The sequence below is a fragment of the Ovis canadensis genome, chromosome 10, assembly GCF_042477335.2.
Source record: "Ovis canadensis isolate MfBH-ARS-UI-01 breed Bighorn chromosome 10, ARS-UI_OviCan_v2, whole genome shotgun sequence".
Taxonomy (NCBI): domain Eukaryota; kingdom Metazoa; phylum Chordata; class Mammalia; order Artiodactyla; family Bovidae; genus Ovis; species Ovis canadensis.
Window position 1 is genome coordinate 69,952,748 of NC_091254.1, and position 17,247 is coordinate 69,969,994.

Here is a 17,247-nt window from a genome sequence, read left to right on the forward strand (position 1 = left end):
ATATTAGCTCCTCTGAGTGCCCTTTACCTCATCATAGCAAAAGAATTGAATTTACTTCGTCAAATTTGGAATTTACATTTGAGTTGGTGAGCAAGTTCTTGACAAATGTTAAATTTACTTTAGGGGGCCATAGAAGCAGCTATCCTTCAAAAGGCAGAAAGAGGCCTGTATGACAGTTGACGGGGAAGAACTAACAACAAAATAAAATACTACGAACAAAGGAATAGATAGTGGTTTCAACTATAAGCCATGAGAGCAAAGGTTCCAAATTGCAGGCATTGATTTGCAATCAACCTACTTTTCATTAGAGTTAATTCACTTAATAAAGACCATTTTTATTGAATGATGATTAGTAATTACCTTTTCAATACTCAGGAGTCTACCCAGTTTAATGGTGAAAATGATCATGATAGTAATTTAACAGGAGCCCACATTTGATAGAGAATTTTTGTAGGATGAATTTTCTCCTGAAAGCTTTATATGTACCGTTTAGCTGTCAAAAAATCCCCTGAGATCGATACTGTTTTTACTCCATTGGCCCTTGAAGAAACTGAAAGAGACAGTGTATCTTTCCCAAAGTCATACACTTAGTTGAAAGTCCAGGTCTCAAAATATACTTGACTTTGGAAACAGACAATCTTAATGTTGCTCGCATTGTTGTTTTAAAGAGATAATTCTAGCAAGCGAAAGCTGAAACAGGAACAAGCTAACTAGAAAAAGAGAAGAAGCCAAGAGCCTGGTGCAATAGTCCAGGCAAAAAATGAACAAAGTCTGGCACGGGACTGTAACCCTGAGGATGAAGAAGCTGGAGCCATTTGCCAGATTAATTGACCAGACTTGGATATGCATTGGATGTGAAGGATAAGAAAGAGACCAGAGTCAAAGGTGATTTGGGAATACAGCTCAAGTGACTAAGTGAAAGTGAAGTCGTTCAGTCCTGTCCGACTCTTTGCGACCCCATGGATGGTAGACTACCAGGCTCCGCGGTCCATGGGATTTTCCAGGCAAGAATACTGGAGTGGGCTGCCATTTCCTTCTCCAGGGGATCTTTCCAACCCAGGGATTGAACCTGGGTCTCCTGCATTGCAGACAGACGCTTTACCGTCTGAGCCACTGACTACGCAGGTTTAAAACTGTCTTCCAGTATAGCGCATGCAGGTCAATGAGCAGGTTTTAGTGGGACACTCAGAGGAGTGATTAGAATGGAAGTTACACATTTTGGAATCAGTTTCACTTCAATAATAGCTTATATCTTGGGGGTGGATGGCCTTAACCACCAAGGTGAGAATCTGTAGTAAGATGAGATAAGAACACAGGCTAGAATATTGAAAAAAAAATCCAAGGTATACCAGGGGTCAACACAGATGCTGTGAGAGTTTAGGGATGGCTGAATTTCATTCTGGCTAAGGGCGTTAGAAATGTCTTCTTGGAGGAGGTGGGATTCACGGTGGAATTTAAAGGCGCAGGTAAAGAGCATAGTGGAAGATGGAAATTCCAGGCTGAGAAAACAGTTTGAACAATAGTTGATGAATGGCGTTTCAGAAACTTAGCGTGTACATGGGAAGGGTAAAGTTGGGTTGGGCAGTGGTTGGTAGAGCTGGAGAGATGATGGGGTCAGTTTGTAGAGAATATGAATTGGTATGGAAGAATTTTGTGCAGGAGGGTTTTGCGATCAGTTCTGAGTTTCAGGAAGAAAGCTTTTTGAAGACTCTCCATGAGAAATATGAGGCTCTGACCTTTTCCAGGCCAGATCTCCAAATGACCGCTGTGTTAGGGAACCAGAGAAAAGTGTCTTAGGCATTTTTAAGCACAAAAGGATGTGAATGAATGTATTTCTTTATAATAAACCCTAGGAAATCTTTAACTCAGACCCCTATCTGACCCATGAACTAAAGAAAGAAACTCATTAATCATCTAATTATGAAATATCTGGCTTTTAACTTGAACGAATTTACCAATGAGTTATGACAGCATTTCAGTAGAAAAATATCTTTCATCATCACTGTAACATAAAGAATGAAATCTTAAATTATATATTATTTACAGTGTTGAAAATTTGGAAATTGTTCAAAAGTCTGCCACTCTGAAGAATAAATTACTTGTGACTCTATAATTATTTTATACTTCAGATATGATGTATTTTTCATTATAAGTAGATTTTTCAATTTAAAGAAATTTTTCTGATTCAGGGAGTTACATAGCTTTCTTCATTTTCATATCTTAGTGATTTATAAAGAATATTTTAATGCTATGTTTTATTTTGGAAAAAGGAGGAAAAAATGCCCTAAGAATTGTTGTTATTCCTGGAAATTGTTCTGTTTATTCAAGGCTATTAAGTTTTCTTAAAGCAGTGTAAAAAGGTTTTCCTATTATGTTCTGCTTCTCATTTCATATATTGCACATATTTTTTTCAGAAATGCTAATATTGAAATGCTTTTGATTGTGAATTTCCAGGGGAATACAGGAATAGTATTACTGAAAAAGCACACACACACCGCAAATGAATGAAGAAAACTGGGAACAATTCCAATGACATTTTAAATAAGAATGTTCAAAAGCCTCTCCGTTGTGCTTTGCTATTTGTAGGAAGAGTTAGAAGTTTTGCTAGCTCATGTCGACAGCTGTTCAGAAAAGTTTTCACAGGAGATGGGAAGGAAATGTGCCTTTCTCCTGAGGGAAGGGGCACAAGGGTTCTGTTGGGCTGACTTTAACCTCAAACACCAGAGATGGAAGTGGAAACTTAATCTTATGAGAGAGTTAACAGCAGTGTACTGGACTTAACAAACTCTCCCTGGAAGGCTAGCTGCTAAATCTGTGTTCAGCAATATTCATACCTGATTTATGCTCTGGATCAGAAGGTCAGGGGAGGTTTAAATTCATTTATCTTAGCCCAAGGACTTGAGCGAGAATAGAATCCCTCTTCACCTCCCTAAGGAAGCCACTGTGCTGAAGTAGTAGTATTTTCTTTATTCTATTCTTTTTTTAAATGGAGGTGTCCACTCTTTCACTGTGCTATTACGATTTGAATGAGTTTTCCTAGTATTTTTTCAATTTCTGGGGAGAACTGAGATAAAGGAGATTCTGTGATTGGAGTGGCTTTCCTTGCGGCTCCAACAGTAATGAATCTGCCTGCAATACTGGAGACCCGGCCCTATCCCTGCGTCAGGAAGATCCCCTAGAGAAGGGAATGGGTACCCATTCCAGTATTCTTGCCTGAAGAATTTCAGAGGAGCCTGGTGGGCTACAATCCATGGGGTCCCAGAGCCAGGCATCATTGAGTAACTAACACTTCGCTTTCACCTTCTCAAGGGTGAACATCACCTACTCAGTGGATGTGAATTTGAGCAAACTTCAGGAGACAATGAAGGACAGGGGAGCCTGGCATGCTGCAGTCTGTCCATGAAGTCTCGAAGAGTCAGACATGACTTAATGACCAAACAATAAAGGGTGAGTTTTCTCTGGACATAGACCTGGGTAGTGAGGGTTTATACCAACCAACTTAATCTTTTTTAAAAAAACAGTTTTATTTGTTTATTTTTGGCTGTGCTGGGTCTTCGGTTCTCTGAGGGCTTTCTCTAGTTGTAGCGCGCAGTCTTCGCATTGTGGTGGCTTGTCTTGTTTCAGCTCACGGGCTAGGGCTTGTGGGCTTTAGCCGTTGTGGTGCTCGGACTTAGTTGCTCAGAGGCATGTGGGATTTTCAGGGACCAGGGATCAAACCCTTGCCTCCTGCATTGGCAGGTGAATTCTTATCTACTGCACCACCAAGGAAGTCCCCAACTTGACTTTTAACATTCATGACATTTCATAGCAGAATGATATTAAGATATAAAATCAGAAAGGCAGTTTTCCTAGACCATGTTTTGAGATATATTCATGTGTTTCTTAAAAAAAAAAAAAAGACTTCTGGGCTCAACCATATCTGAGAAATGAAGAATTGAATAAAATTAAACAGGTTACTTTAAGAAGTCTCAAACTATTAACATAGTAATGTATTTTGCAGATCTCCAAGAAAAAATGAGCTTGCGGCATTGCTCACAGTTATGCAGACACTGTACCAAGAAAGTATGTTGGAACAAAGCTTGGGAAATGGTGTAGTGACATTATGAATGAATGAACAAATATCTAACACATCAACACCATTCACTTTTAAAAAAATACACACACACAGACACACACACACACACATAAACACATTTAATCCTCACAAAAATCATACGTATTAGGTGTTATTATTATCCCCATTGTATAGGTGGGAAACCTAAGACACTTTCCCAAAGTCCCATAGATAAAAAGAAGGCTTCCTTCAAGTCACTTTCTAAATTTTTCCCTCAGTGGTAACCAAACATATTTGTTCATGAACCCATCAGTAACAATTTACGGTGTACTACTATGTCATAACTTATAAATATATAAGCACTACTATGTTTATGTATCAAGTCTATTATAAAATATAGCAAATTAAAAATTAAAAAGGATATGATAAAAATGGAATGCTTTAAAGTAATCCTTTATTTTATTACTGAATACAAAAATTAATTTGCTCTTACTATAAATAATAAAATCACTATTATTGAATATACTAAATTTTAAAATTAATGTTTTCTGATACACTGACTTGAAAATCTGATTCTAGATTAGGTTCAGTTAATATTGCTAATTGGTTTGGTTGTTGGGAAAGACATGCCACAAAGTGTTATTATATAAAATAAACACTTGAGGTGTGTTTATTGCTAATACTAATGAATATGCCCATATTTTACATACTCTTGTTTTTCTTTTAATTTCCTTTCGAACTATCACTCTTTTTTTTCTTGTATCTTAACTAATGGGAAACTAAAACTTGGAGTAGAAATATCAAGCAATGTCAATTTTGTACTGCTTATTTGTGCTTGTACTATTTGAATTAAATTTTTAAACATTTGACTTTGAGTGTTAGGTTAAGGTAAACTAGAAAATATAATGGGCAAATGCAGTTAACCCATAACACATAGCTGTCAAATGTTAGTATGTGCTGAAAGCAAGGAGCTGGTGAAAGCCGTGTCGACCCCTGTACTCTCCCTCAGCCTCCTGCTCCCCACACCTGGGATGAACGTTTGACACTTGCATGAGAACTTTGAAGTCATTAGTAGGTCTCCCTAAATGAAAAATTAAGAAAGGTTAACTTTTATTATTCTTATTCACTTTAATATTAACGGGTTAATTGGGCTGCAGCTGGTCTTAGTTCCCGCACACAGGGTCTTCCGTCTTCCTTATGCCAGGGGGGATCTTTAGGTACGGCATGCAAACTCTCAGTTGCAGTATGTGGGATCTAGTTCCCCGACCAGGGGTTGAATCTGGGTCCCCTGAGTTGGGAGTGCGGAGTCTTAGCCACTGGACTGCCAGGGAAGTCTTACTTCTGTTACTTTTAAAGTAAAAAAATAGGTATACTCTTTCTATATTCCAGTAGTTCATTGTGTTCACCTCTGGGGAACCCCCAGCCTGCTTTGGAGACTACTCCTCTAGACTGTTCAACTTAAAAGACTAATCTGGTCAGAAATATTGGTTTCAATGAAAGCCAAAAACAACAAAAAAAAACTTCTGGTGAAAAGAACAATTTTGTTACCTCTTGGAAATGAATATTTTTTTAGTAGTAAAGTAGTATTTTATTCAAAATAAATTTATTCTCTAAGCAGATGCTATTCCCTTGAGTAAATGTCTTTTAAATTGACAATCAGTCTACCTTTCTCTCTCTCTCTCTCTCTCTCTTTTTTTTTTTTTGTGGCATATATAAATCCAAGACTCTATAGGATATCCTTTCCTTCTGTGTTGAAGATTTAGTTTACTGTGTTCCTGGATAACATGGAAGGTTGAGAGTGTACTTTGGAGATGGTTGTTGTTATTGTTTAGTTGCTAAGTCAGGTCCAACTCTTTGTGACCCCATGGACTGCAGCATACCAGACTCCTCTGTCTTCCACTATCTCTTAGAATTTGCTCAAATCCATGTCCGTTGAGTCAGTGGTGTTATCTAACCATCTCATCCTTTGCCACCCCCTTCTTCTTTTGCCTTCAATTTTTTCCTAACGTCAGGTTCTTTTCCAATGAGTCAGCTCTTTGCAACAGGTGGCCAAAGTATTGGGGCTTCAGCTTCAGCAACAGTCCTTACAGGGTTGATTTCCTTTAGGATAGACTGATTGCAAATGGTGAAGTCTCTCAGTTATGTCTGGCTCTTTGCAACCTATGGACTGTAGCCCGCCAGGCTCCTCCGTCCATGGGATTTTCCAGGCAAGAATACTGAAATGGGTTGCCATTTTCTTTTCCAGGGGATCTACCCCATCCAGGGATTGAACTCAGGTCTTCCGCATTTCAGGCAGACTCTTCACCCTCTGAGACACAAGGGAATCCCTGATTGGAGATGGTAGAGTTAGAGGTAGAGGTTAAAGACATCAGAGGAGAGTTGCATCTTGGTGACTAGATAGGAAAAAGTTGTAGGAATTTAGCAATTGCTGGATTAGGCTTTTCTTTTTGCAAAAAGTAGAACCCATTATTTCTGTAAAAGATTTCAGTTACCATTTAGTAACTTTTCTTGTCAGATCCGTGCCATGTTGCAATGTAGACTGAGCAGGGCAGTAGCATTTACTCAGCTTGGTCTGGAGCTCTCAGGAAGGCAGCTACTGGAAACTGGAAGCCACTAGGTTCTTCCAGTGGCTCAAACAGTAAAGAATCTCCCTGCAACGCGAGAGACCTGGGTTTGATCCCTGGGTGGAAGATCCCCTGGAGAAGGGAATGGCTAACCACTCCAGTATTCTTGCCTGGAGAATTCCATGGTCAGGGGAGACTGATGTGGTTACAGTCCATGGGGTTGCAAAGAGTTGGACATGACTGAATGACTAGCACACACACACACACACACACACACACACACGCGCGCACACACACACACACAGGGCTAAGCCTAGCACCTCTTACATAGATGATGTTCAATAACTATTTGAGGAATAAATGATTGAATGAATTTATAAAACAAAGATATACTGCTAGTGTCTAAGAAAGAAAAGGTATGAACAAGTAGCCATTTGGGGAAGTTCGCTTAAATCATTTTATGTGAAATGAATTAGAAGAAGAGAAATCAAACTCTTAAAGGTGAGAGAGACAGAGAGAAGCAAATCTGGGATGATAAAAGCAATGTAATGACTTTGGAAGGAGCACACTCTAGGAAGTTATCTAGTTACTCCCTTTGCCCATGTTATTTCCATAGGCTGCCCTAATCACAGCAGGAACAAAGTATGTGGGAGGGTGTAAAGAAACAGTGAAAGCTGGTGCATGAGTTGTAGCTTCATTTTAGGTTGGCTGTGGCATGAATACATGCCCACCGGTGGTTAGAACCCTGTGATGCCGTTGCTTTGCATGTACTGCAGGTCTGATTGTGCTAGATTTCCGGCATCATCCTGACAGTCCAAGCAAGGTCCTGTCCCCCGGTGTAGGGGGACATGCTACCAGAAAGGCAGAATGTGTTCTCTAACGACTGAACAGTGTAATTACATCACAGAAAGGGAAGGACTTCCATTATTCAATTTTGCAGAGACTATTGGGAAACATTAGAGTTGCTTGAACTTGGCGAGTGTTTACCACCTGATTGATTATGCCTCAGGTAATGCTGATATCCTAGCATCTCAAACCACCGCTGACTCCCTGGTATTGAGCAGTTCTGGGAAATGCTGCTCACTCTGAGAGAAGAAGTACATTTCCTTAAAAGGGATATTGACTCTCACTGCAGTCCTTCTTCAAGAGCCATATGAGAGGGGCTCTATAGTAGAAACAGAATGAAAAGATGCACATTCAGCCAGTGTGTCTTAATTATGAATATAAAGCTAAAGATGGCACTAGTGGTAAAGAACCTGCCTGCCAATGCAGGAGATGTAAGAGACTGGGGGTTTGATCCTTGGGTAGGGAAGATGCCCTGGAGAAGGAAATGGAAACCCACTTCAGTATTCTTGCCCGGAGAATCCCAAGGACAGAGAAGCCTGGCAGGCCCCAGTTCATAGGGTCACAAAGAGTTGGACAGGACTGAAGCGACTTGGCACGTACACATGCAAAGATAAGACACGAAAATCATGGTATCAAGAGAGATTAGACCATCACATGAGAGACTGCTACGAGATTGACAGATGTAAAGAGAATGGGAGATAAGAAGGAACCAATATTGATCCTTGTGAACCACCCTCCATGAGCCAGCTGCTGTGTTTGAAAGCACAAACCTTATCTTATCATGAATTCTTATAAAATTTGAGAGATAAGTAGCATTTTTCAATAAGGCTGAAGAAACTCAGAGAGGTTAAGATGCTCACCCAAGGCCACATGGTTTCTTCTGGCAGAAGTGAAGTGAAGTGGAAGCCGCTCAGTCGTGTCCGACACTTTGCGACCCCTATACAGTCCATTGAATTCTCCAGGCCAGAATACTGGAGTGGGGAGCCTGTCCCTTCTCCAGGGGATCTTCCCAACCCAGGGATCGAACCCCAAGTCTCCCACATTGAGGGTGGATTCTTTACCAACTGAGCCACAAGGGAAACTTTCTGGCCGAGCAGGGATCAAATGAGGATATTGCCGACTTCAAATCTCATGTTCTTTCAAGTCTCATGTTCATTCTCTACAATGAATCAGTAGGACAAATAAATAAATTGGACAACTTATTTTTGCAGGAAATGACTTCCTTCATAAAATAAGCAAATAAACTAATGAATAAAGTGACTCATAAGAGTCTTAGTTATAGGTGTGCTCCCTACCAGCATGTATATTCCATACAAAGGGTCAAAACCTACCTTGATGATGTTGACATAATCTATGACGACACCGCAGCATAATTTGTTCTGGTTCCACTTGGAGAGACAGGAGGGGGGAATAACTGAGTAAAGGAGCTAGGAGATGCAACTAGGCACCTGGCCGTTCCTTCTGGCTAAGATATGTGGCAGGTTCATTACCTTATGTTCAAAGCAGTGTATGTCATGAGGGTTTTTTTATATTTTCCACTCTTGGAGAGATCCCCTAGAAGTTTATTTTCAAGATTCGAAAGTGATTCTTTTCTATCTCAATATCTAAGCTTTTAGACATTTATATCATGATTATACAGCATTAAAAAAAGAATAAACTGTAGTCTCTTCTATATGAAATGCTCTCATCATGTTGTTAATACCTGCCAAACATGAGTCAGACATTCAAGGCAAAGTTTGTAGAACTAGTGCTAACTCTCTTGTGTTAGTGGAGAAACCAGTGAAACAAATACAAGATTTTCTTTTCCTTTCGCGTACCACAAAACTCAGTCACCCTTTGCAGGTAAATCAATTATGCAATTACACTTTGACTTGATAAGACTCTCAGGTGGACCGCATCAATGACTTAGTGATCTACTCTCAACTTCTCCACTTCTGCTTGTGAATTATATCTAGTGGGCTGCAAGAAGTGTGAGATCCAGCTCCAGAAGGCAGGTGAGGTGGAGAAGGTAAGTGGAGAAAACACCCACTCCTTTAATAACCTATCTGAGAACCACTGGGAAGCCAGGATGTATCAAATCTTACCTTCTGCTACAATGGCTGAAGTCAGCCTTTTTATGTGTCTAAATGGGAGGCAAATTGTTGTTCACAGAACATGGCAATGTAGCATCGTTTCTCTTGGGTTTGGACAGAAAAATACCCTTCGCTACTGGAAAAGCAATGCGAAATTTGAAAATGAAGTTTATACGACCTCTTTATGGCCAAAGAGCAGTCATTTGAAAGATTGTCTTTCTCACAATGGAAGCTGATTTTATATTCCTAATGAGGCATGGGAGACAAAAATCTGCTCTTGAAACGTTTCAATTCTCTGAAGTGTTCTCTATTTAATTAGAATTATTCCCTATATGAATCTCCCCAGCTAGCACTCTAAGAGCCATTAGCAGAATTTATTCACTGTTTAAATTGCTAAAGTTTAGGCTTGATTCCAAGGATTCGGGCGGGTAACTAAGAGAGGGTTTGGCCTTTTAAGTCAGATCCTTGCCTCATCTCTCCCTTCAGTGGATGTATAAAAACTCGTGAAAAAAAAAAACCCCAAACTCAGTCTTAGCAAAGGAGATTCCTTTTGGTGGGAAAGAGAGGGAACACAGATGATGGAGTAGCAGATAATTACATGTATCTGAAAGTGAAAGTGTTAGTCGCTCAATCATGTCAGACCCTTTGAGACCGCATGGACTGTAGTCCCCCAGGCTCCTCTGTCAATGGAATTCTCCAGGCGAGAAAACTGGAGTGGACTGCCATTCCCTTCTCTAGAGGATCTTCCCGACTCAGGGATCAAACTTGGGTCTCCTGCACTGCAGGCAGATTCTTTACTGTCTGAGCCACCAGGGAAGCCCCATATGTATATATCTGAATATACCTGCAAATCTGTTGAACTTGGGAAAAGTTTAAGTAAGTTATTTTTTCTCCCTTTGGTAAATTCAATCACAGATGTGAATCCTAGAGTTTAATGATGTATGAGACAGACAATAAATTAAAACAATAAAAATGGACCGGCCACACTTAATTAAGTCAGCATTTTTTCATTGTCTATAGAGGAGAAAAGAAAGCTACAGTAGTAATAACCAACCGAGAATTAGGGAGGTTCACAATTATAACTTCAGTACCGTCCTTCAGTGACCTTTATTTATCAGTTCTATCAAATTCAAAAAGAATGTGTAATTTAATGTTTCAATTTTTAAATTAAGAACCCTTTTTCCATTTTTAGGTTAGTATGATTAGAATAATTGCAAAATAATTGCATTTTATAGTTATTAGGATTAGGAAAATCAAGTAAAATAAAATGGTATATTTCCAAAGGTTAACTGACCAGCAATGTGAATGATAAATTCCGAGTAAACCATTACATAAATTGTTCTTCAATTCAAGAGAGCTCATATATTGTTCAACTACTTTCTCAATTCTGGGTCATTAAAACGCAACACAGTAGAGGATAGAAAATATATTTTCATGACTTTCTGTTTAGACCTGTTTTAAGTACTTTTTATATCAAAAATATGAAGGTCTGTATATTTTCAATATTTTGTGGGATTAGAATTGCAGAGAAGTATTGGATCAGATATACTATTAATCTGTGATTTGAAGGAGTAGTAGCAACAATTACAACAATAAAAATAAGGTTAGAGGGACTTCCCTGGTAGTCCAGTGCCCTGGTCAGAGAACTAGGTCTCACATGCTGCAACTAAAAATCTCACATGCCTCAGCTGAGATCCAGTGCAGCCAAATAAATGAAATGTATATGTAAGAAAAAAAAGTTGTGTTGGATCTCCTGTAAGAAGATAGTTTGGAATAGCCTCATTTTAACTAATAAGTCATTGCTCATGTATGAAGATGCCATAATGGAAAATGTCATCAATGCGGAATGCATTTACGAGGTGTTTCTCTGCAATCATTAACAGAAAGATTTAACTATGATGTGGTCAAAACACGGGACTTGGAATCAAAAGTCTGGACTTGAAGATATTTTCACTCGCTTCCTATATGATTTGTAGCAACCCTCTCATCTACAGAAATTCCAATTTCCTGTTATGTAAAATAGAAATATTAATTTCTGTCCTTACAAACATCTCAGGGCCACCTGTGAGGATCAAAGGTCAACATGAGTTTTGATATGTAAAAGCAATAAGTCACCAGTAGGGTACTGTAATAAATTGCTATGATTTACACAGACATGGCCCCAATTTGAATATTAAAATCTGGATCCAGAACTTGGGGGTGAAAATAGAGATTGGGTACTTTGGTACATAATTATATTTCGTCTAAAATGACCTTATTTCTATTCTGTATAAAGTGAAGTGGCTGCCTAACAACTAAAGCTGCCATTTATGAAGTCCTTTGTTTATTGCTTGTAATTATGCCACAAATATTGCAAATCTAAGGCATGTGCCAGATACAAGGAATAAAATATTCTTTGCCCTGTCAAGGAGTATATAAACTAACTTGAAGATTATAAAGATATGTCATAATTTTTTTTAATTAAAAAATTTTGAGGGGTAACATCCCATGGCATGTGGGATTTTAGTTCCCCAACCAGGCATCAAAACCATGCCCCCTGCATTGGAAGCACAGAGTCTTAACCACTGGACCACTAGGGTTATAATTTTAATTATAAAATAGTTCACAAAAAGAACAGTTTAAATCTTGCTTTCATATGTGATTAAACCAATGCTCCAAGATGCTAAGTAACCACTCTAAGATCATTCAGCCAGCAAGTGGTAGCACCAACATGAGGTGCCTTCTGTCAATGTCTAAAGTAAGTAATTTGGACGGTATATGTGTGCATGTGTGTGTGCTCAGTTGCTTAGTTGTGTTCTGCTTTTTGCAGCCCCTTGGCCTGTAGCCCACCAGGCTCCTCTGTCCGTGAAATTTTCCAAGTGAGAATATTAGAGAGGGTTGCCATTTCCTATTCCAGGGGATCTTCCAGACCTAGGGATCGAACCCACATCTCCTGTACTACAGGTGGATTCTTTAACAATTGCACCACCTGGGAAGCCTTTATGTGTGTATGGCATCAAAATAAAATTTTTGGTGCTTTCCTAGAGACCCACTGAAGCACTAATAGGTACTTTAGACATTACATTGTTCTTTTATAAAGTTAGTTATATACACAGTGATATTTTAAATATATCTGTTTTCAGAAGGGAAATATATTTTCTTTTCTTTTTTTTTTGAGAAATATATTTTCTATCATTTAATACTGAAGGCTTAGTGTCCCATCTTTAAAATTCCCATTCTTTCATCACCAGGTAGTGAATTTCTGATGGACTGATGAAGGCCTAAAGACAAAGCAAGTCAGACAGGACTATTCTGATTAAGAACCAAGTGTTTGCCAAGAGCCTTGTGGCTTGTGATACTTTTATGTGTCAACTTGGCTGGGCCATGGTACCCCAATATTTGATCAAACATTATTTTTGGCATTTCTGTAAGGGTGTCTTTGGGGGTGAGATTAACATTTAGATTGGTGGATTTTGACTAAAGGAGAGATGGCTCTCTATAAAGTGGGTGAGCCTCATCCAGTCAGTTGAAGGCTTTCATAGAACAAAGCCTGACCTCCTCCCAGAAAGGAATTCTACCAGCAGAAGCTTCTGGACTTGAACTGCAACCCTGGCTCTTACCTAGGTCTCCAACCTATAGTCCATCCTACCAAATTTGGATGTGTCAGACTCCATAATCATATGAGTAAATTTCTTAAAACTAATCTCTTCTTTTGCATCGTGAAGGTGTGCACACATATCCTATTGTTTCTATTTCTCTGGAGAACCCTGACTAATACACTGCTCCAGAGTGACCAGCAGACCTGTAGGGAACTTCTTAGAAATTCGTAATCTCAGATCCTTCCCTTGAACTGTTGTTCAGAATTTGCATATTTTAACAGGATCCCTAGGTCTTTTGTGCACACAGTTAAGTTAAAGAAGTCCTACCCAGGATGATCAGAAATTCAAGATTTTTTTTTCTCTTTTCCCTTTTATTTTTTAAAGTGCATTGCTGCTAGGTTGGCGTCTGTTTGGGGGGCATTTGAGGGTCCTTTTATTTCAGGCTAATTGAATGCTCTGGGGCAGTGAGGGGTTAGTGAGGGAAATTGTTGTTTGTTTCATTCAGCTGCTGAGAAAGCTCAAAAATGTTGATAAACTCTCCAATTTTGTGATTGAATTCATTGCCACTAGGAAAGCTAGTCCATGTTTCTGCTTGGATTGATGGTGCTGATGCAGAGACAGCTCAGCTAAGCAAAAAAAAAAAAAAAAATCTTAACGAGTCATGAGTATCTAGGCTAAGAGATACATAAAACCATAATAGACTCATCTCAGTAATGGTTGGATTGTGGTCAGTAAAAGCCCATTCATTTGAATGACATTTAGAGGGTATCTACTTTGTGTCAGGCATTGTGATAAATGCTACAGAGAGAAAGATTTCTTTCCTGTCCTTAAAAACCATATAGTTAGTTCAGAAGAATAGGTGTATAAGCAAGAGCAATAACAAAATACAGCTGCCTCCCCAACAAAGGACCATGAAAGACGAAAGAGGTAAATTTTTCTTTAAATTCTTACTCTTCTAAATTCATTCCATGTGAACTGATCAGCCGAATTTTCCAAAATGGCTACTGCTTCATACCTATTCTTTCTTAGACACCATCAATATATCTTTACACTATTAAATTCATCCATTCATTTATTCCTGAAATACATGTTGAGCACCTCCTATGTACTAGGTCCTGGATTTAGCCCTGGAAATACAGCAGTAAACCAAATAAATAAGGTCTAATGAAAATAAAACTGAAGTAATCACACAGATGATTCCATAGCTGCATTGATAATGTGCTATGGAAGAAGACTGAATAATATGACAGTGAATCACAAATTTGATCTAGACTAGAAGGAGCTTGATTTTCTGGGAGGTGACATTTTCACTGAATATTAAAGGAAGACTAAGAATTTCTCAGGTTAATGGATGTGGGATGAGGGCTAAGGAAGAAGATTTCAAACAGAGGCAGTTGTATTTGTGAAGGATGTGTGGAGGGAAGGAAATAAACTGATGAGAGAAGGAGAGAAGGCAGACCCTTGGCGTTAAGGTGGAAAGGGGCAGAAGGATAGGTATTCGAGTAGGGAGGAACCAGATCATTCAGGATCCTGACAGAACTGGAATTCTGTTCCAAGAGCAAAAGGAAGTCATCAAATCTGTTTAAAAAGGGATCAAAATGTTTATAATACACTTTTGAAGGATTATGCTTACTGTTAATTGGAAAATGTGATGGAATAGCCAAAAATGGATTTGAGGAGACACGTTCGGATAAAATCCAGGTTCTTTAGTTTAACATTCGGATTCCTCAGAGCTGATGCCAAATCTATCTTTCCAGTCTTCATATTCACTTCTCCCTTACATAAACATGCATTGCAGCCAGACTAGTCTGCTCACTCTGTCCTTTGCTCAATCCTGACTTTTGGCTTTCCAGAACACCTTATTACCTATTTTTCAAGAGCTAGGCAAAATTTTATCTGTCCTTGGTACCCTGGATGAACGTTGCCAATTTCTTAAAATGTCCCAAATGATTACCATTTTTCTGAAAAGTTTTTCAGAAAAAAAAAAGATTGTAAGAGACAATAATATTTTTGAACGATGAAGAAAATGAAATTACTGCTGATAAATTTGTGACAAAGTCTTAATGTCAGCCTGTTGAGATATATAAATTAGTCAAACCATTTTAGCATGGGCTTTGAAATTTATCTCATCTATTCATCTGCTTTTGGGTCTTTGTTTCTTAGGTCCTAAAGGCACTTATTTATTTTTTGTAAGAAAAATCAGACTGGAAAAAATTGTCAAATAACATATTTTTCCTTACTATTAAATTTAAGCCCAATAACACACCATTTAATAGCTTTGCTTTGGGGGCATATGATAACCTTTTCATTTTCATGCTGTTTCAGGATGGCATTTTAAACACAGTTAAAATGTATTTGTGACCCCTTAGACTAGCTTGCAAGACTCCTCTGTCCATGGAATTCTCCAGGCAAGAATACTGGAATGGGTTGCCATTCCCTTCTCCAGGGGATCTTCCTGACCCAGGGTTCAAACCCAGATCTCCTGCACTGCAGGTGGATTCTTTACCATATGAACCCCCAGGAAAGCCCATACATACATATATACATACATAAACACATATGTATTGTAAGTTAATTTTTAGAAACTAAAATCTCACAAATCTCTTATAAAGAAACACTATTTGAAAGTGATCAGTCCTTTGGCATCACATCAATTCTATTTTTTTCCTTTTACATTCAGGAATGGATCTCTTTCTCTTTCACACCTGGCTGGCTGTGGGCTCCTACCCACCACCTCAGTTTAAAAGAATCATTCAAGTTGCTTTGTAGACATCATCCTCTCTGGGGAATTTTCCAGATCCCACACACTACACCCAGGATAGAGGTAATCATTTCATCTTTATATCTGTTTTAAGTCTGTAATCACATGTATTATACACTATGGTAAACATTTAGCTGTCCTGCAAACGCACTGTAGGAGGGCAGGCGATACTGTCTTATATCATAAGCATTTAACACTGTGCCTGAGGTGAAGAAGGAGAATGAGGAGGAAGAGGAGGAGAAAAGGAAGAAAAATCACCTAAATACACAATCATAGTAAACTTTTTTAATACTTACTTTGGACCTATCTCAAGAGTTAATATTTCACACATCTCTTCAATCTTCACAACCTTTGGGTCAAGAATTATCTCTCAGATGAAGACATCAGACCTAAAGACCTTAACTAACTTGCCTGTGGCTACACAGCTAACAGGTCACGGGGTGGGGTTGAGGGTCGGGGGTTGGAATTCACACAGCGACTTCTTTGCAGACCACATGAACTTCAAGTTACAGAAAATTGGTGTATGTATGTATGGACATATACAGATACTAACAAACACAGGGCATTTTTCCACTAGAAGAATTTCAGAGACTTAGCACTCAGGTTGAAAATTTCAAAATTATGGTCACAGTGACCCCTCCTCCCCCACGTACTTTGATCTCACCCTCCCTCACACACTGATGGCCATCTCAGAAGGACATGTTTCATTCTCTCCACTACACCCCTAGTTTCCTCTTAGTAGGGTTTCTCAGACTCAGTTGTTGGCATCCTGGACTGAATAATTCTTTGTTGTCAGGATTATCCTGGCCAGTGGAAGCTGCTTAGCAATTTGCCTCTACCCCAATAGCTCACCCTTTCAACCCTCAGTGGCGAAACCCAAAAATATCTCCAGACTTTGCCAAATGTCCCCTTGGAGGAATCAAATTGCCCAGGACAGGAATTAGATACTGCTACCAATCTTTATCTATGGTTTAGAACCTAAGTTCTGGTTATTAGCTTCCAAAGAACTGTGGGCATCATTCTTATTTTGCTGGTCCACAATCACAGATCTAAATGACTGCTTTTTTCCCCCACTTACTATAACATCTTTTACACTGAAGATACACCTTTAATATTAAGTCAGTGAGCTGAAGTTGCACTCTGAGCCTGTAGTTTTTATTATTCACATGTCAGGGCAAAGGCTCTGAAGATACATTATTGGGTTCTTATAAATTCTCACAGATGATGAGAGTCAGATCAATAGTTTGTAAAAGAATCCATTTCCAAAGTGTAAGCTTCAAGGTGTCGTGTTAATGAATGGTTGGAACAAAATCGAATTGGGCTGTATCCTAAATGTGTGGTCAGAATCCCAGATGACATGGGGATCCGAATA